This window comes from Megachile rotundata, chromosome 2, assembly GCF_050947335.1.
Source record: "Megachile rotundata isolate GNS110a chromosome 2, iyMegRotu1, whole genome shotgun sequence".
NCBI lineage: Eukaryota > Metazoa > Arthropoda > Insecta > Hymenoptera > Megachilidae > Megachile > Megachile rotundata.
In genome coordinates, this window is record NC_134984.1 from 11,028,418 (window position 1) to 11,049,944 (window position 21,527).

The 21,527-nt window shown below is 31.9% G+C and overlaps 1 protein-coding gene across 2 annotated transcripts in view; it reads left to right on the forward strand.

Moving 5' to 3' along the window:
• The window catches only part of LOC100884038 (zwei Ig domain protein zig-8), a 168,134-nt gene that overhangs the window by 77,647 nt on the left and 68,960 nt on the right, over positions 1-21,527 (forward strand). The gene's annotated exons all lie outside the window — the stretch shown is intronic.

Consider the following 21,527-nt stretch of genomic DNA (forward strand, 5'->3'; position numbering starts at 1 on the left):
TTAATCTTATTAAAATTTTTAATACTCTTCAACTTGAAGTTTGGGTTCAATAATTCGTGTAGACTCTAAGTATAAAGTACGTACAAGATTTTCATTTTTTTTTTTGGCTGGTTTAATATTGTAGTTATGCATAGTTCATTTTGACTGACACGTCTGGCAAGGGGTTTAATGGAACTATTCTTGATACATTTAATGTTGACAATGAAATATTACTATTCAGTATAGTTAATATTAACATTGAGGTACCGTTTCTTAACGTGGTTAATATTAAACTGAGATATTACTTCTTAATATAGTTTAATATTAATATTGAGCTATTTCTTTTTAGCATTTTTAACCTCAGCCGTGCTTCGACGACTGATGTGTGAGATCACAGTATAATGCTATGAATTTTACTGCCTTGAATTTTTAATATATATTAGTTTGAAGTTTGAATCAAATTATAATTTAAGTTAAGGATTTCTGAATACCTAATTGAGATAAAATTTAAACTGTCGTTATTTGTAAATGTGAAAAGTTCTGAATGAGAAAGAAATTGCACAGGGGTTAATATTAATATTATATTTCTTGGCATAATTAATACTAACATTGAGCTATTATTTTTTGACATAATTAATATTAACATTGAGCTACTATTTCTTGACATAATCAATATTAACATTGAACTATTATTTTTTGACATAATCAATATTAACAATGAGCCACTATTTCTTGACACAGTTGATACTAACATTGAGTTATTATTTTTTGACATAATTAATATTAGCATTGAGCTACTATTTCTTGATGTAATTAATATTAACAATGAACTAATTCTTAAAATATCCAATATCTATAAACATCTATCACAGTAAAAAAATCAGAAATTCAAGTCCTATGTACCAACACTGAATTATCAATATGTATAAGTCATTAAGTATCTTCAATCAGAAAATTTATGAGATACAATTGATGATACATCATTAATTTTCTCCTAAAATTTATTTTAACTGCGTAAGTAAAAGAATCCCTATATTGTACCTTGAGTGTACATTACTCGTATCAATGAAGCGCGTTTTACGACACCGCAATTATGGGTAGGTTGATTTACAGGGTGGTTATAATTAAACTTACCCTATTTAACCCTTCGAGTACGAAACGATATAACGCACCGTACTTGTATAAACAAAAATAATTCTAAACGTATGTACAGAATTATAATCTATTTTATATTCAAGTTATATTCTATATTCAAATATTTGTACAAAACTATTCTATACATATTCTCCTTAATTTTCATTTATTTCGAATAAATTTTGTGAATAAATGCAATTGTACTTAAGGAAAAATTTCTTTTGCATTTTTTTGACCATGTTAGAATCTTCATATTAGGGTCATAGTAAAATATTATAATTCTCTATCGACAGTTCTCATCAATTTTTTAAATTCTAAACTTTGCAGGTACCTAAATTTCTATATTGCAAAATTTTTTAATTTTCAAATTGTAGTTCACCAAATTTACAAATGTATTGTATATCCTCAAATTCCCTAATGCCAAATATACAAATCATTAAATTTCCAAGCAGAAAAATTCCAAGCAATTTTTTCCAAGCAAAAACCATACAGCTCGTTTCAACTACGTCACCCAGTACATCACATAAACCGACCAATCAAATACTAATCAATCCATCCACTAAATGATATTAGTTACCATTTCATTAGTTTCAATTCACAAGAGAGTTTTAGCAAAGTAACAGCATTTGTACGTCCGAAGTAAATTGAACTCTGGCAGGGAACGGAACAATTACTGCAGTACTGTAGCTGACATTTCGTTCGTTCGAGCCCAAGCACAACCAATTTTTCTACAGTCACACGTGAAACGAATGCAAGTGAGCTTTGCATCGTTTTGAGGTTTGCTTCGAAAGCGTTTCTTTAAATTGTACAATACAGAACGTGAGATACCAGCGAGACGGTGTAGTTACGTATGCATCATGTCTTCGGGAGTGCTACATTTTCTCTCTGTGAGCACTTAATCTACTGTCGAAAGCTGTTTAACGTTGAAATGCTAACAAATTTTACGTACGAACGGATTGACAGTTTCGCAGATTCAGTCAGTTTTCGCAAATTTGAAGAAGAATAACATTTATTGAATAACGAGGTCGTACAGTATTTTTGATGAGAGAAATGAAAATTTCAGATGAAGGTAGAAAAGTAGATGAAATTAGCACTTTTTTTGTATGCGATAACATACTGTGTTTTTGTTAATATTTTACACAACTCAGCCAAAAACTAAAATCTATCAATACGAGAAAAATTTGTTCCGATTTTAAAAAAGACTACAAACGACCGCAAAAGATTGTCGATGATAAAAAGATTACACGTCGAAACAATAAACTCATACGTTCTAATGGCGAACTGACGAAAAAACGATCGTCAGACGCGCTGGAGAATGAAATACGATGATCGCGGATCGCGTTAAAAGCTCGGTGCCGTAAAAACGATGCCTAAAAGTTGATCCAGCGAAATAGAAAGGTCGAGTAAACAGAAACAGGATGAACGTTGCGCGGAATTCGGTTTCTGAGCCAGGAAAAAGAGGGAAGAAAAAATGGAATTGACAGGCATAAAAGCAATTTCGACCACGTCGACGCGAGGAGAAAAGCAGACGTATGTATCGCAGGCGTAGCAGTTGATTGTTAGCCGTATACACGTGAAGAATCCAGTCATAAAACGTGAAAAACGAGTGGCAACGTCACGTCGTTTTCAATAAAACCAACACCAATCTGCTTTCCATGAATATTTCACGAATTTATCACTGCAACTTATCGGCACGTTTTAAATCAGCTTAATATATGCCGCCGATTACGAAAGTGACGTAAGGCAAAACTCTGAAACGGAACCTTCACCGGTTTTTATTGCGATTAATTTTATTAGATTCTCGGAATTGTCGATTAACTTTACTTTTTACTTGAATATTAACTGAATTCGTTACGAAGTTCTATGTGATTAATGGAAATTCCGTTCTTTACTTCGGTAATGGTGCAGTAATTGAATAATGAGTTGAATAATGGTGCATTTTGAAAATCACCTGTAATGTAATTAATTTTGATTATCCATTTAGGTTACATGAACAGTGAATCCAGATATGAGTGAAAGATCTGCTCTTTGTCAAACATAAATATCAAATTTTATAATTAATAGAATTAATAAGCATCAAATTATCTATTGTGATTATAATCTGTCGTGTATTTTAAAAATGTCGCTAATTTGCAATATTATCGTATCTTCCTTGAAATAAACTTTTTTAATAGAAAATGTTTGTTGAGGATTAACTTCTTATATTACTTGTTGCAGCTCAAAAGTGCATTTTCTTTTAAACAGAAAAGATCGAGCAGCGAGAAGATAGCGACATCGTGCTGCTGTAATTAAAATTTAGTTTAATCATAGGTTACTTTATTTTCACCATTGATATCGTACCGAAATGTAAAGTATTATTTTAGACATTTCAGTTGTCCTTTAAATGTCACCAGACAAGAAGACCTAATTATTTAAATACGTGTACGCCATTTGAAGTACGTAAATAAATGACTTATTAGATTGAAAACAGAACTCACGAAATTATGTATGCAACGTGTAAATGAGATAAAACAATATTTCTTGCGAAATTTACAAATATAGAATATAGCACAGCCGAGTAAAGTAGTTTCGCCATTTGTTGCGATGGACGGGGTTGTAAAAGAAAATTCTCGAATTGGCAATGCAGAGAGTTCCCTGTATACAGCACTCGAAAGTTTGCAAATTTAAATAGTTATGTATATTTTTAAAAATGTTTGTATTGCAAATTTTTAGAGTTTAGATTTTGAAGATTAATGAATTTTTTAATTTTCAAATTTGTGAATTTGCAAACTTGAAAATTTTTTATTTAGAAGTTTAGAAACATGTACATTGGTACACTTGACAATTTACAAATTTGTAAACTTGAAAATTCAATATTTTAAATAATGATAAATCTGTGAACTACTGAATTTGAAAATGTGTAAGTTTGCAAACTTGAAGAAAGTTATATTGGTCCTCGCTCATCCCTATTCTTTTGTCTTTTAATTCCAACGTGCCGCATTTATTAGCACCACAGCAGAGAATTGTCGCTAAGTTTAACGATTGATCGAAAGCAATTCACATTACACAGCACCTAGCCGGAGCGAAACTTTTCTAATTTACGTCGATACTTCATAACGAGATTCTAGTGTCCTAAATAACGATTAATTCTACACAGTTTCCGTCGGTTTAACTGGCACAAACATTCTATTTTTAAGTTTTCAAACGATAACCTGCAAACGTAATTCGAACGTGATTTGGTCAATTAATTCTATTACCGCGCCATTCCACACGTCACGTTTGCTAAAACCTGCAATTGAGCGTGCTACAATTCTAAACATTTTAATCGGAATAACTGGTAAATTGGAGTAAAATAACTGACAAAATAAAAAGAGATTAAAAAGTTAATATAGAATTAAATAATTTTTAGAAATATTTCGATCATTGTTTAAATTGTACAAGATTAAATTTCGACAAGCTTAGAATTTATTCTGTCAAGTCCTAATATTCATAAGTGGACTAACGGTTGAATAATTGTATAACACCAATATGTGTTTTCTACTTATTTTTAATAATGTTCCAAACTGAGGGACTATGTGTCTACATGTATCCGATGTTCCGATGTGAACAACGTGACTATGTATCCGATGTTCCAAAGTGAACCTCGCGTCCATTTCGTGTCTATCTCTTCGATTGCGTATTTCACAAGATGAAGGCTCGGTGTGGGCGTACAATTTTTACGAACAAGGCTGAGGAAGCAGTTCCTGATTTCTATTGGATACACAAATTCAGGTGGAAATGGAAAACCGAGTGACGTATGCAGTGGATCTGGTATTCACCAAAAAGTGACCGTAGCAAGTAGTGAAACCAAGCAATACCTCGACATGAATAAGAAACTGCAAATAAAGGACTACTACTAAAATTAAAGGTTCCTGATGTGAATGATAATGCACTAAAAATACTCGATAGAATGTAACGACTTGTGTGTTATTGATATGAACTCATAAGCGTCCAAGGAACTAAAGACGGTACATGATTATATCGATAGAAGCTTGCATCGAGGTCTAATCCTGTCACTAGGGATACTCTGAAACCTTACACGTCCCACACAATAAGTTCATAATAACCTACGTTAGCTTTGTGGTCAAGTATCTCTTCAAAAAGCTACAAAACATTTTGACCGATTAAATAGTATTCTAATACAAACTGCTTATCATGTAAATATTCTTGAAGTGTAGCAACGTATTTCACACTGAAAGCTGTGATATCGTTTAAGGATAATGTATTCAAGGAAGATGGTCACATCTGTTGCGTGGTGCATGTCTCTGCAAATGCTTGACCCCGTTATAACAATGAAGACCAGATGCAATACGTAATTACTCCTACATTCAATTAGTTTCATTTCAGTAACATGAATTTGGGCCTGCGAATTCAATACAAGCAGCTGCCAGACCGGAAATATTTGGCACGTAATTATTGGTAGCAGTGCATTACATGTATACAATTATTTGTATACTTGATTTAATATAGATTACGGCGTTATTACATTTCGAGCTTTGATTGAAAACCTCAACGTTAAATATCGGTTAAACAAAATGGTTAGTTTAATGCGATTTCGGTGATTTTATCGTAGCAGTCGAAAATGAAAGGATATGGAGATTTCGTTTATGATAAAATAGAAAAGAAATCGATTTTAGTTTGTTGAAAATATTTTCCTTAAAAATAAATTTTTAAGTTATTATATTTAATGATGGATTTTACACATAGTATTATATTTAATATTATTTATTATAAATTATAATCATTGTAAAAATTAATATTGTTAATAGAAATTATTATTGTCATAAAAATTAATATTACTTAATAGAAATTATTATTGTTATAACAATTAATGTTATTTTATAGAAATTGTTATTGTCATAAAAATTAATATTATTTAATAGAAATTATTATTATTATAGAAATCAATATTATATAACAGAAATTAATGTCATCTGATACAAATTTTTCATTGACACTTTTTATGATCAACTGCAAATTTTAGCTGATAATCGGTTTAAATTGGACCATGATTAATGACTGTAAAATCATCGCAAAACTACACTAATAGGATACTAATTTGGAGCTTAAGGCTTGATGAAAATGACTACACAAACACTTCATCAATATTCATAATACCAAACCGGTGGTTCTCTCCGGATACAAACAATGGATCAACCAATTTACAGCTCAGCATCGTCCATTAACGAATATTCAATTTGCAATCGTTTAGCCCAAAAATAATGTCTTTTTTATTTAATATTTTATAGAGAGTTTGCAGTTTATCATATTTTTATCAATTTATTATTATATCATATACTCTTCTGTCATACGCAATGCTGCATACGATATTAAATTATTTATATTTAAAAATTTAAAGATTTTCGAACCCAGAATTTTATGAAACTTGAAAATTTTCTAATTTCATCAATTCAGAAATGTTAGTCACAAAGTTAGGCACAAAGTAAGTTTAAGAATTTTTTAATTTTTGTCCTTTAAGAAACAAATTTCCTCGTTCAAAAAATCAGTTGAAGTGAAATTTCCTGCGAATAAATCTCCAGGTCTAATGACTATATGTTACGAACAATTACCCCGAGCTCATGAATCCTGCCTGTCCATTGCATTTCCCGAAGCTTTCACTCTTGCTCCAACAGATCCGAAGCATCTTGCGGGATCAGGAAAGTTTGCCTGTATTTCACGTTAGAATAACGGGACAGTCTGAACAATTAACTGCGTCATGCTCGAGAATCCACGATTTCGTTTTAAGGATTTAGAGAAGTGTTGGAGCAACTCTCGACTTCAACGACCTCTGGCGACAAAACTGACAAACTCGATCCTCATCTCTCTAACGTTCCTCTTCACTGGAGAGACAAGGACAACAACAATTTCAACGATCCAAGATTTCGAAGCATTTTCTCGTACTTTTCTTTTTCAAAATTTTCTCCGTACAATTATGCGGGTCCAAAGCCCGATCAATTTGCCTCCAAAACTTAATAAAAAGTGAAAATATATTTTTTATAACTCAAGAGGCAAATTGCGAGGTCTCCGTACGAACCCGCATAATTATACATTAAATATTTTGAAGAAGCACAAGAAAATATTGCTTCGTTTCAAAATTTTGCGTCGGTGAAATTGTTGCTACTTTTGTCGTTTCTAGTAGGGAGAAGGGTTGTGAGGTTTTACGATGAGAATACTAACCCTTAATATAGTAAACGACGCGCGAGAATTCAAACTCGAAGACTAAGGAGGCGAGCAGGTTTAATTACCCGGTTCAAGGTTGATCGGTGTGTGCGGCTAAGCCCAGAAACCGAGGCGAACCTGGCGGTGATTCGTCTAGCGAGAAAGTTATACGAGGAACTTTCTTGCTGGAAGCCGCTCGAACCTACGGCTCCACCAAACTTTCCTTTCGCAGACGAATTTTACGACATAAACCCCTCGACCGTGCATCCTTTCGCGGTTGATACTAAATACACGTGATTACCGACCAGACCCTTGATCCTGCTAGTTTGCTTTTTTCGTTTCGTTACATTTTCGAGCACACGACCAGACGGTTCTTAGATCTTCTGAACGTTCGATACTGCAGAGTTTATTTTATTCAAAGGTGGATGTTTTAAACATTTTTTAACACGAATACATTTTTGTATACAATCTTGTAATCAATCTTGTAATTATTACAATAACTACATGTGTTGTCATGTGTTGTCCTGTGTTCTTTTTCTCTCTCATATTTGGAGTACAATTTATTATATTCGACTTATATACTTATTTATATTTATACACATAGCATTACATTTATTGTTACACGTTTTAGTAGTCCATAATAGTTACACGTTCATAAAATTAAATTAAGAACGCCAGATTGAAAGAAACTAGTACCAGTATTCCTCCACCAATTCTCTTTATCAGAGAAACGATAAGAAATGTCTCTGTCAGCAACAAAATCGGTTACTCAGTAAAGAGAAGTTTTCTCAATGTGCACCTTTTTTGAGCGAACTTATAGAACGTCGGATAACATCGATTGGAGTCACACAGGACGTGCGTTAAGATCGATAAGCTGCTCGTGAAAAGTTAGAGATAAGTGGATCGACAGGTGCGAAGTGACAGAGAAAAAGGAACGACGTTCCGATGGCAGTGAGACGAATTGTAAAGACATTTTATGTGTATCCCCCGTTGCGACAAAGATGCCGAAAGGCAAAGCTTCTTCCTATACCCAGTCACGACTCAACTGGTATTTCCTTCAATCTCTGTCTGTGGGATTTTCTTCGAAATTTGTGCGTCGTTATAGAAGAATCTTGCAGTAGAAAAATTCGACGACTGGATATTCTGTTGCGCAGAGAAACCGTTTCTTAAAGTAAGAGTCGTGACATGAAAGAGACATTTTTTGAAGATGTACAAGCTAGAAAACTGTTCGTCCTATCGTTAATTCTGTGTACTGTGATTTGTCAGGTGCGACAAGCCTACAATATTAAAATGGACAAAAAAAGTTGAAGAGTCAACTCTGTTTAATATTATACGATCGTTGAAAATGCAAATTATAGTAGGACTTGAAGTATTAATAAAATTAAGTTAAAAGGTGAGCAATGGTTCCAATCTAATTTATAATATGAAAACACTTCATCCAAAGTTCTTTTCATTTCAATTTTGCTCTCACTTTATTGAATATACCTTACAGTACTTTTCACTGAATCTAATCAGTAAAATTCAAACTAAATTTCATAGAACTTAGCATACGTGAACGCCAAGTCCCGCCGCCATATTGTTTAGAAATCGCGGCAAATTTGAATGAGTGTAAACGATTTTATAGAACATTTTACTCCATTCAAGAATTTTAATTCTGATTAATGGTTGACGTATTATATTACCTTAATTATGTTCATTTTTGTCATTGATAACGTTAACTAGAGCCTGATAATGTTATTCTTAAGTATATATTGACTTGATGAGGAGCTTAATATAGATTGTGTAATTTGTGCGAAATTAATTACGCCGGTGTTTAAGACGCTATTTAGCTAGCTATTTGACTGCTTCCAACTATTATCGATCGTAATAATCAGCTTTCCACACGTGCAAAACAGATCTGTTGTATGCAACAGCTTTGGCTTAAATTGAACGTATTAATTAAATTATAGTAAGAAATACTTCGAATTTTGGAAATTCAATTTCCTTTTGTATTTTGAGAATTATTTTAAAGTAAAGTAATCTATTTCTTTTGTTTCTGTCATAGTGTGTAATAATTATATTATTATTAATATTCATCAACCTTTGAAAATAGGATTTTTTTTCAATTTTATGGTACATATTCTTTAATTATTAAAAATGTTATTAATTATTATATTATAGTTAGAAATATTATTCTGCACCAGTAAGCTCTTCCTCTTTTAATTAAAAGCTCAAATACGTTTTATATTCTACGAAATACGTTTTATTATCTCTTGTTATGTGATATTATAACGAAATATTTCGGATGTAACACAATATCTTTATTAACTCCAACCAAATTCATACCTACCATTTTGAAACGCATTGAATTGTCAAGAACACACTAGGGTTAAATTTAAATTTATATTTCGTAAAAACACGTAATGGAAACAATTAAAACTGCATGTTGAGTTCAAAAGTGATACTTCAGTGACTTGTTATATCACTAGATGCATATATGCGATACACGTGGGGAGGATTAATGAACATTTAGAAGGAGAATTTATTTTTCCATTTTTCCAAATGGAGAAATTTTCCAGGTGCAAAATTTAGACTTTTGTAAATTTGTAAATATGTAAATTTTTAAGCTTAGGATTTTGAGGATTTGGGAATTTGTAAATATGGGGATTTGTGAATTTGTAAATATGGGAATTTGTGAATTTGGGAATTTGGGAATTTGTGAATTTGGGGATTTTTGAATTTGGGGATTTGGGAATTTGGGGATTTGTGAATTTGGGGATTTGGGAATTTGGGGATTTGTAAGTTTGGGAATTTGTAAATTTGGGGTTTTGTGAATTTGGGGATTTGTTAATTTGGGGATTTGTGAATTTAGGGATTTGTGAATTTGGGGATTTGGGAATTTGGGGATTTGAGAATTTGGAGATTTGGAGATTTGCAAATTTGGGGATTTGGGGATTTGGGGATTTGGGGATTTGAGGATTTGTAAATTTGGGGTTTTGTGAATTTGGGGATTTGGGAATTTGGGGACTTGTGAATTTGAGGATTTGGGAATTTGGGGATTTGTAAGTTTGGGAATTTGTAAATTTGGGGTTTTGTGAATTTGGGGATTTGTTAATTTGGGGATTTGTGAATTTGGGGATTTGTGAATTTGGGGATTTGGGAATTTGGGGATTTGAGAATTTGGAGATTTGGAGATTTGCAAATTTGGGGATTTGGGGATTTGGGGATTTGGGAATTTGGGGATTTGGAAGTTTGGGGATCTGGAAGTTTGGAGATTTGTAAATTTATAAGTTTGAAAATTGGAAGATTGGAAAATAGAGAACTGAAAAATGAAAAAAAGGAAATTGGAAAATGGGAAAGTGGGAAAATGGGAAAATGGGAAAATGGGAAAGTGGGAAAATTAGAAAATTTGGTTGTTCCTGCATTTGTAAATTTCTCAATATATAAATTGCCAGGTTCGAGCAAGTTTGCCAATTTGTAAATTCAAAAATTGATGCTACAAATTTTTTTGCCCTCACAAATACCCCTACAATATACTTCATTCTCTCTCTATACATATTTCCCAAAAGTCATCAACCCCTCCCTCGCAACTTTCGTTTAAAAATATCAGTTTTCTTTACCATTGTACCTGTAAAACCCACAAGCGATTCTCGACTTGCAATTCACGTGAACAATCCTCCAAAACGCAATCAAAAGTGAAGCTCTGTCCTCTACAATCTCCGGCATTAAACAATTAGAAGAGTTACCGCGTTGTCAGCTAATTTTCCAATTTCAAAACATCCTTCCGTGAAAATGAATCGTCGTGCAAATGAGAACAATCGTCGTAGACGCGAGCGGAAACATTTACCACGATGAATAATTCCGCTCTGCTCTGAATACAGACATCATCGGTCTTATTCGAAGCTTAATCACTTCTACTTTCGCGGGTATTACGTGTAACACGAGCTGGATGGATTTTGCGAAAGAACGGGAACAGAAACTGATTAAAGCTGGCTCAGTTGGCCAGACGGTGAAAGTAAATTATGTCGTTTAACGAGTTTCGTTTCGGAGCTTCTGCTAATCGACCGAGATTTCGACCGTTCTTGTGTTTCGTGGCCAGTTTCAAGAATTTCTGCTCGGGAACGAGCACATCGTCGAATACACTCTGCCAGAAACGCTTGTTCGCGATTGCATTTGCTACAAAGTTTCATCCGTTTATTCTAGATTGTTTCTCGGAATTCGGAGAACTTTCGGAAATTGTTTGTCGACTGTGTTTCTGCTACAATTTTTAGCTCTCGATGAAATAATGTTACAGTCGGTTTTGGGTCACTTGTGACGAGTGCATTATTTTTCTGTGGGAAATGTGTAATATTTAATTTATTGTATTTTTATTTTATTTAATTTGAAATTATATGTATTATATATACTATATTTTCATCTAAAATATATGTGTTATATGTATTATATTTATTTGTAAAATATATGTGTATATAATAGTAAATATATTTATTATATGTATATAAATGTAATTCATATATCTCTTGTTATTATTATATATGCATATATGTATGTATGTATGCATGCGACAAATATTTCATACAAAAATTTGTCTGCTTAATTTGGTTTAATTACTGTTAATATCATATGAACATTATTTAACTGCTCATTGTAAAAAATAATGTATATCAAAATATAAATAATAATGCCAGAATCATGTTATTGAAATATACACAAATGAAACTGTTAAACTATGCTGAAACTATTGAGCTATTAAGCTTTCTAATTTACGAAACTATTAACCTATTAAACTTTTTAACATATGGAACTGTATTAAACTACTTAAGCTTCTGGCATAATTCAAATTACCATACGTTAATGGTACGGTGAGTACCATGTGGACCACGTATGTCCACGTATGTTACTGAACTTTTCGCTTAGACTATGAAATAGTTTTGTGAAAGTAGAAACATATACTTCTTTAATGTTCATTTACTATTTAAACTGTTTTTGTGTCATCTTTTTTTTACTAATCAATTTTTGTAATTTTATAAATATAAGTTGTACTTATATAAGTGTATGTCGAGTCTATATAAGAAATCTAAATTTCAAGTTTTTAAATGTGTAACTGTTTAGATCTCTAAATTTCTAAATTTAGATAATTTCTAAGTTTGATAATTTCCAGATTGAAGATTTGAAAATTTTCAAATTTCTATATTAAAAAATTTCTTTATTTGAAATTTCCTGTGTCTATAAATTTGTAAGCCTAAATTTCTATATTTAAAAATCCTTAAATCTGTGAATTTCTAAATTTCTACATTTTAAAGTTTCTAAATTCCTAACTTCTAAACTTTCCAATTTTTTTCTCCCTAAAAAATGTCTAACATTAAAAATACTAAAACCTACACACCAGAAATATTTCAAGAATGAAGCCATTTGCCTTATGCACCTCGAAGGCGCGAACTATTGAAAATCTATCCAAGAATAGAACTTCATTCACCGTCCGTTCCTCGATTCGATTAAGATAATCAAACACATCGTAACAATGAAATTTATCGGTCTCTTTAGAAACCATCATCGTGGATTTAATCACATCCATCGTGTTCGCAGCGACGATCTAATCGACGATGAAGCGGATCAAAGAGCAACGTGATTTTCTTTTTCCCGTTTCACGACCGGTCAATACCGAATTAATTGGAATCACTCGTTGAAGAGCTTGGCCGACATCGAGAAATCTGCAATTAAAATTTAGTCGATCAACACCGTGGAATCGTTCTTTTCGGAATTTCAGCTTCAACTTGATTATCGACCGTTTTATGAATCATTTCACCTTCCCTTTAATCTCCCTTTGTTTGAATGACGATCATTAACGACGGATGACGCTACAATGCCTCTGTCTACCGTTGCTAGAAAAATGTCATCGTTAGTCGGCATTCTGAATGATGAATGAAAGTGCAAATCATTGTTTTCTCGAATATACCTTTCCTTTTTCCTACTTTCTGCTGATTGAAATGCGACTCAATTTACATAACTTCAAACTCATCTGGATATTATGTAAAAATAATCAACATTAAAGGTACTGTCATTTATATTGACACAATAGTTATAGTAACTATTATTTGCATCGAAAATTATTTATCATCAGAACATTGACATCATAAATTCATTTTTATGCAAATATTAAAGACGTATTTTTCATAGTGTACCTATAAGATCAAAAACTATTTACCCCCAAAACATTAATATTATAAATTCATCTCTGTGCAAACACAAACAACGTATTTCTCACCAAATACTCCTAACTTCAATTCTTTTTATTTTTTTATATTATTTTTTTTATAGTGCAGCTCTAATAATTTGATCAAAGACTATTTAACATGAAAACTTTGATATTATAAATTCATCTCTGTGCAAACAGAAACAACGTATTTCTCACCAAATACCCCTAACTTTAATTTATTTTATTTTTTTATATTAAACCTTTGTTATAGTGCAGCTCTAATAATTTTATCAAAGACTATTTAACATGAAAACCTTGATATTATAATTTCATCTATATGGAAACACAAACAACGTATTTCTCACTAAGTACCTCTAACTTCAATTCTTTTTATTTTTTTATATTATTTTTTTTTTATAGTGCAGCTCTAATAATTTGATCAAAGACTATTTAACATGAAAACCTTGATATTATAAATTCATCTCATGTAAACGCAAAAGAAGTATTTTTACAGACCCTTAACCTTAATGTACCAGTATAAGTAAAAATTATTTAGCATTCCATTCTATTTAAATACAAAAAACGTAGCAGTAATAATTTGATCAGCTTTAGTCAACGGACGTCGACGCCATGATTGCTCACTATATTATTCAGATCTGTTTACAGGGTGAACATGATCATCAAAGTGCAGTACAAAGAACATGATCAACATGGCAACCCTTATTTTCCGGTGTTAGCAGCGTGTTATTTGATTACCCAGAAATATGTTTACAAATTAGCGGTTATGATCGCCCTCGTCAGTAGTAACGTAGGAACAGTGGATAGCAGCAAAGAGCAGTGAAATTATAGCATTTAGGTACAGATTAGTTCGAAATTCGAGCAGACGAGAGCCGGTGTAAACGCGCCACCTGTGTGCACACATATACATATGCAAATCGCGTGCATTTGACGAGATCGTTTACAGAGCACCACTCGACCATCAGAAATATATCGGTGGCCATCGCGGCGTTTTCAACGCCAGAATTTATCCGAACAGCCTGTGGAAATACGCATGATTTGTCGTCTCGTCAACCGGAAGTGTGTCGTTGCGGCTAACCAAGTGAAATTCCGTGATGCGAGCCGAATATCGTGTATCTAACGATTAATGTAGAAATCCTCGTTTCTCACGTGGTTATCGGCACTCGAAAACTTCACGCTGTGCTTTTGATAAATGCGAAATTGAAAACGTCTGTAAGTGGGACACGTCAGATTTATTTTGGGGAAATTGATAATACTTTATAAATACGTACTGTTCTGAAATTGAAAACACATACGTACGGAAGTGCAAGGATACATCACATATGCTCCATGCAAAATGATCATATACTGTTTGTGAATAGTGTTGCAAAATTGAGACACATCAAACTCATTTTATACAAAATGATAGCATCATAAAAATATACATATACTATTGAAAAATTGAAAACACCTATGTCCACACGTGTTAGTGACACATCAGATCTGCCTCATACAAAATAATCATTTACTGTTTATGAATATATGCTGCTGCAAAATTGATGATACCTACGTCCACAAGTAGTAAGGCACATTAGACTCATTTTACACAAAATGATAACATCATAAAAATATACATATACTATTGAAAAATTGAAAACACCTATGTCCACACGTGTTAGTGATACATCAGAACTGCCTTGTGCAAAATGTTCATTTATTGTTTATGAATAGATGCTGCTGCAAAATTGATGATACCTACGTCCACAAGTAGTAAGACACATTAGACTCATTTTACACAAAATGATAACATCATAAAAATATACATATACTATTGAAAAATTGAAAACACCTATGTCCACACGTGTTAGTGGCACATCAGATCTGCCTCATGTAAAATAATCATTTACTGTTTATGAATATATGCTGCTGCAAAATTGATGATACCTACGTCCACAAGTAGTAAGACACATTAGACTCATTTTACACAAAATGATAACATCATAAAAATATACATATACTGTTGCAAAATTGAAAACACCTATGTCCACACGTGTTAGTGGCACATCAGATCTGCCTCGTGCAAAATGATCACATACTGTTATAAAATTGAAAATATCTACATCCTCAAGTACTAGGACACATGATATTTTTGCAAAATAATCAAACTTCATAAATTTTATCATTCTAAATTTTCACATCGCAAAATCCGAAATCTCCATGTTTCATTATAGCGAAAGCAGCGCATCCTACCATAATTCGTGGTAACAAGAGTGTATCCTCTTCTACAACTTGACCCAATTGTTAATCTAGAACTACCATTAACGAAATAATCCTTTCACACAAGAATTTATTTCAATTACTCAAAGCTTCACTGAACAAGCGTACAAAAAATAAATTCTAGTCTCTTAAATTCCACCTTAAATCCCTCCATGAAAAATTGTTATCTTCATTTTTCGTCCTCTTGAGCTTTTAATATTACCATAAAAAAAGTTGAAGTTTCTTTACTTTTTCGAGTCTTTCTTTGTTCACAGTAAGAAAGAGTTAAGGAGTATCGAAAACTCGTTAGCAGCGCGCGGTACACAATTTCCGTATCTCAGAATGTGCCTTAATTCACGATTACATTGTTCCCTATTGAACAACGCGCCCTTTAAACGAAACGTCTAGAAAATATCGGCGATATAACAGGACGGCAGAATTGGAACGGAATAAAAAAATGGAGAGCTAAGGACGCAGAAAATGTCTCTTTTCCGATATTCTTTTTTTTTATGGAAAAGCGTTAAAAGCCATCCTCGTCCACCTATTTATGCAGGCGTTTCAGGATTACGGCCGTTCGCGGCTGGTCCCATTTACGAGCAGGTTCTCCAGCAACAAGGGGGGTTGAATCCTTTGACGACGTTCGATAATAATTCAAGCGCTATAATGCCTCTCGTAATGGCATCGGACCGAACGGCTCGAATTCTTTTAACGGGTCAGCTCGTTGCGGAGCCGTCTACCGTTCTTCGAATGATTTCGATAATTAATTGATGAATTATCGCGTTTGGCATGCTCGGATAATGCGTGCTTCGATAGAAATTTGCATGGAATTTTATGAAGAACGGTATTGTGACTGGAAACGCAACAGATAGAAATTGAGATTTCTGTATTTAGGAAGCATCGCGTTTCCCAATTTTTGGATTTTCAAGCTTTGGAATTTTTTAAATATGGAGTATGTAGATTTTCAAATTTCTGAAAATTGTAAATTTCCAATTTCTCAATTTTTGAATTCTCAATTTCAGAATTTCTAAATTTTCCAAATTTTCTAAATTTGAATATTTCCAAATTTTCCACTTTACGAATTTCCAAAAGGTACAAAAATCACAATTTTAAAATTTCCAAAAAACTAGTTCACAAATTTAACAATTTCCGATTTCAGCATTACTTAACTTCCAATTTCCCAACATTCTTAATTACGTGATTACTAAATTTCCCAAGCATTAGAATTTTCATATTTACAATTTTGGGAAATGTCAGAATCTCAAAATTATCCGAATACTAAAATTACAAATTTACTAATTTCTAATTTCCCTATTTCCCTAGATCCCTATTTCCCTATTTCCCTAGATCCCTATTTCCCTAGATCCCTATTTCCCTAGATCCCTATTTCCCTAGATCCCTATTTCCCTAGATTCCTATTTCCCTAGATCCCTATTTCCCTAGATCCCTATTTCCCTAGATCCCTATTTCCCTAGATCCTTATTTCTCTAGATCCCTATTTACCTAGATCCCTATTTCCCTAGACCCCTAGATCCCTGCATCCTCATTTCCCAATTTCCTAATTTTCTAATTTCTCCAATTCCTAAATTCCAATTTTCCAATTTCCCAATTTTTCAATTTTTTGATTGCCCAGTTTCTAATTTTCCAATTTTTCCAATTTCCAAATTCCCAAATTCCAATTTTCTTTTTTCAATTTTCCGCCTTCCAAATTCCCTAATTTCCCAAAATTGAATTTTCCACATTTCCTAATTTTCCGAAATTGAATTTTCCACATTTCCTAATTTTTCAAAATTGAATTTTCCATATTTCCCGATGTCCCAAAATTGAATTTTCCATATTTCTCAATGTCTCAAAATTGAATTTTCCATATTTCCCAATGTCCCAATATTGAATTTTCCATATTTCTCAATTTTCCAATATTCCAAATATCAAATTCAAACTACTGATCTATATCATAGCCATAAAAGTCTCTTCCTACGAATATGTTAAAAAAAAAGCACCTCACACATCATATCTCCACATCGCAATAACCCTAATCCGTCTTCTACCTCAGCGCCTCAACCTCCATCCTTCCTCCTTCCTTCCTCTCCATAATCATAATTATTCTCTATCCTCACGCGTCCTGCATCACAATACACAAACTCTGATAAATTTCTGACCCACTCGTAAATTTAAGTTGCTAAACGCTTGATCGTTAATTGTACTCGAGTTAGCGAGCCGTTCAACGATAGTTGCGGTCTCGTCTTTCGATAAATCAAATTCTTGAATCGATTCCGCTAACCACACTACTGGTTTCCCGAGCCCCGGCAAATTGGTGTGATTTTTCTCTGCTCCTCTGACAGTTAATCGTTCGTCGATCGGCGCGTTTAATCGTTCGACATTTAACACCAGATAATGCAACGTTGTAACGTTTTAAGATCAAACGGTCGAATCGTAACAGCGCGGCTAATTACTAATTAACGAAATTCAACGTACGAAGTATCTGCGCAGAAAATTCGATGCTCGCTGTAACAAGTTCAACGATAACGAACGTATAATTAAAACGTATGGTGAATGAGAGACAACGGTCGAAAATATTATTTAACTTTGCGGCTGAAATTCTCGGCAGAATTTTATTGTCCTTATGGCGAAACGACACATTTTTTTTAACCAGTACAGTCTTTGTTTAGTATCGAGCTCCGCTAATTAATTTTAATATCTAAAAGTTTTAATTAAAAATTTTATATTCGAAAAACTTTCTGCGGTATAATTTCCCATATACAATTTCTATTATCGCGAAATATTATTTTTAATTTCATTAGTGGTCTTGATTTTATTGGATACAGTTTTTAATGGAAACTGCGTGCAACGTTTCTTCAACGCGTTTATCTTTTTATTTGGCGTGTTTTTTGTTTCACCTGTGAAAAGAGGAACCGGTTGCAGTCGGATAATGCCGAGTTCCAAAGCAAACGAAACTTTGAACTTTTGCAGCATCACTGCCAAAAATGGAACTCCTGTTTCGCTGTTGCATGTATTACTGTCCCTTCAAAAGTTCCGTATTTTTGCATTGAAATGCGAGCGTGTCATGGCACGGAAATTCCTTTGGGAAAATAAAACGATACTGCTGGCAATTCTCATTGGGCTTGTATACATACACTTTCATATCGCGGTATATGAATATTTATAATGACGTCTACGTAATTGATCCCAGTTACATCCATCAGTTCTACTGTGGCGTTCAATTTGTGGATAGGTTTTATTTGCAGATTTCCAATTTTCTAATTAGAAATACGAAGTGTACAGAAAAAGATGAATTTCAAGAATATATGAGTATATATATTTTTGGAATTGAGAAATTTCATGTGAAGATAAGTTTTTAATTAGAAAGGATTGTAATGCTTAAAGCATAAAGGAATATGAAATCATTTTTAAATTTTGAGTTTGTGTATTTTTGCAACTGAGAAAAAATTTATGTGTAGATTACTTATCTTGTAATTACAAATAGCTACAAAGTGTAGAATACAGGAAAGTATGAAATAATTTAAATGTATTCAATTCTAAGTTTATACAGTTTTAGAATTGAGAGTTTAATGTGGAGATAGCTAATTTTCCAATTATAAACAATTATAAAGCTTAAAGTAGAATGAAACTTAAAATATTTTTTAAAAAGTTGAGATTGTATGTTTTTACAATTAATAGAAATTTTATATATAATTTATTAGTTTATTAAATTTTGTTTTATGTACAAAACATAAAATACAGAAAAGTATGAAATAATTTTTAAAATGTTCAATTTTGAGTTTGTAAATTTTTTTAGAATTAGAAATTATTACAAAAAATATTCAATTTTGAGTTTCTAAATTTTTTGAATGTTATTTATATGTTAAATAAAAAATTGATTGAATTCAATCAATTTTTAAAAGTATAAATTACATACAAAAGTTCACTACGCTTTTGAACTAATTTTCTTAACAAATATTTTATGGATGAGCTAGTTATAATTACTTTTACCACTTTTTAATTAAAAGATCGATATCGCAGTAAAAAGTTTGCAGCTGTAGAATTTGTATAGAGCGAGCATGGTTGTGTTAATTATATTACACTATAATATAATTATGTATATTAACTGCTTTATTCTTTAATTTTATATAAATTTACGTTGAATTTTATAGTAAATCAACTATGTTTAATTACATTAGACAATATTGTAATACAGTTAATTTCATTTACAAATTGAATACAATTGAATACAAATACAATTACAATTAATTACATTATTTAATTACATAATTAATTACAACTTGCATTACATACATGAAAATTTCCAATAAGGTTCCTAATTATTTTAACCCTGATTTTATTTAATACTCTATTTATTTATTTCTATTCAGATATTATGAATTTATGAAGTAATAAATAAATAAGTTCATGACAATAATTTTATCCTAATTTTTAATTGTATTTTAATTGCAAATAGTAATTCTACTGTAACTTAATCGAATAATAGATCGAATTACAAATTGCAATGTAACTGACTATGACGTATTCATTTAGCAATTACTCATGTAATTACTTAGTAATTATAGTTCATTCAATAATTTAACTGTAACACTACACAACCCTGGATTACACGCGCCAATGAATTTACGATGAATTGATAATTAAAAAGATTATTATCGTAAGATCATTTGTACCGTTTGCATAATTATAATAACATTATTACCAATAATTTTCCATTAATTTTATCGTATTATCTTCGCGAACACAGAGAATTCACTGTATATTGAGCACATTAAAATTTAATTATTAGATTTCAAAAACGACGAGTTATAAGATTATAAATATTCGACAAAGAAAAATCATTGTATTTTTTTTTGTTCAGAGAAAAAATGTAGCTAACAAAATGGAAAGAAATAAAAATCAAAAAACAAGAATCAACAATCACTCAATAGAGCAAAATATTCAAAGCAATAAAAAAAAATATCGCTTATCAAAGGAACAATTTTCATTACCATTTTATGTATTTTAAGATACACTCAAAATATTGATGCTGTATACTGATATTATATGTGGAATGTATAAAATGGACTGTGCAATGTTTGCGTCAACTAGAATTTAATAATTTAATATTTCATACATATAGAATTTAGTAATTTATACTACAATAATAATAATAATTTACGTAGAATTTAACAATTTATGCGACAACGATTTAATAATTACTATAGAATTTAATAATAAAATTTGTCTAAATTTGAACCATATTCCACAATTTTGAGTGTTCCACGCATTTTGAGGTTAAATCAGTACAAATTCATGTAAAACTTGCAACTTCCTTACACAATAATAGAAAAGAAAATTGCTAAATACAGAAAGATTTATTATCTCTCGTAAATATATTTTTCTAATTAAACTAACTGACACATAACGTCATGGAATTTTTCCCAAGATCTGATTCTCGGTTCTTTTTATATGCAGTAGAACCCTGATATTTTCCTGCATTTAGGTCTCTAGAGAAGAGACGTGAAGTTACGATGGGGCGATGTTACATACGCTTTTCCCACAACTCGTATGTTTTCTTTCACTTGAAGGCCATTTTGTGGCACTAACCGAGATTTATAATGTTGCTTTGCGTGTGTATGCGCAGAAAGAATATCCATCTGGGAATTTATCTGGCAGGAATTAGTCGGTCTGGAATTTTTATGTGTAAACATCGTGTCTTTTTAGTATTTTAATTGCATGTTACTTCTCTATCGTTATCTGTATCATCTAAAACAATTTTTAACTGATATTTAAATTCATTGATTCAATATTTAATTTTTTGTTTCATTTT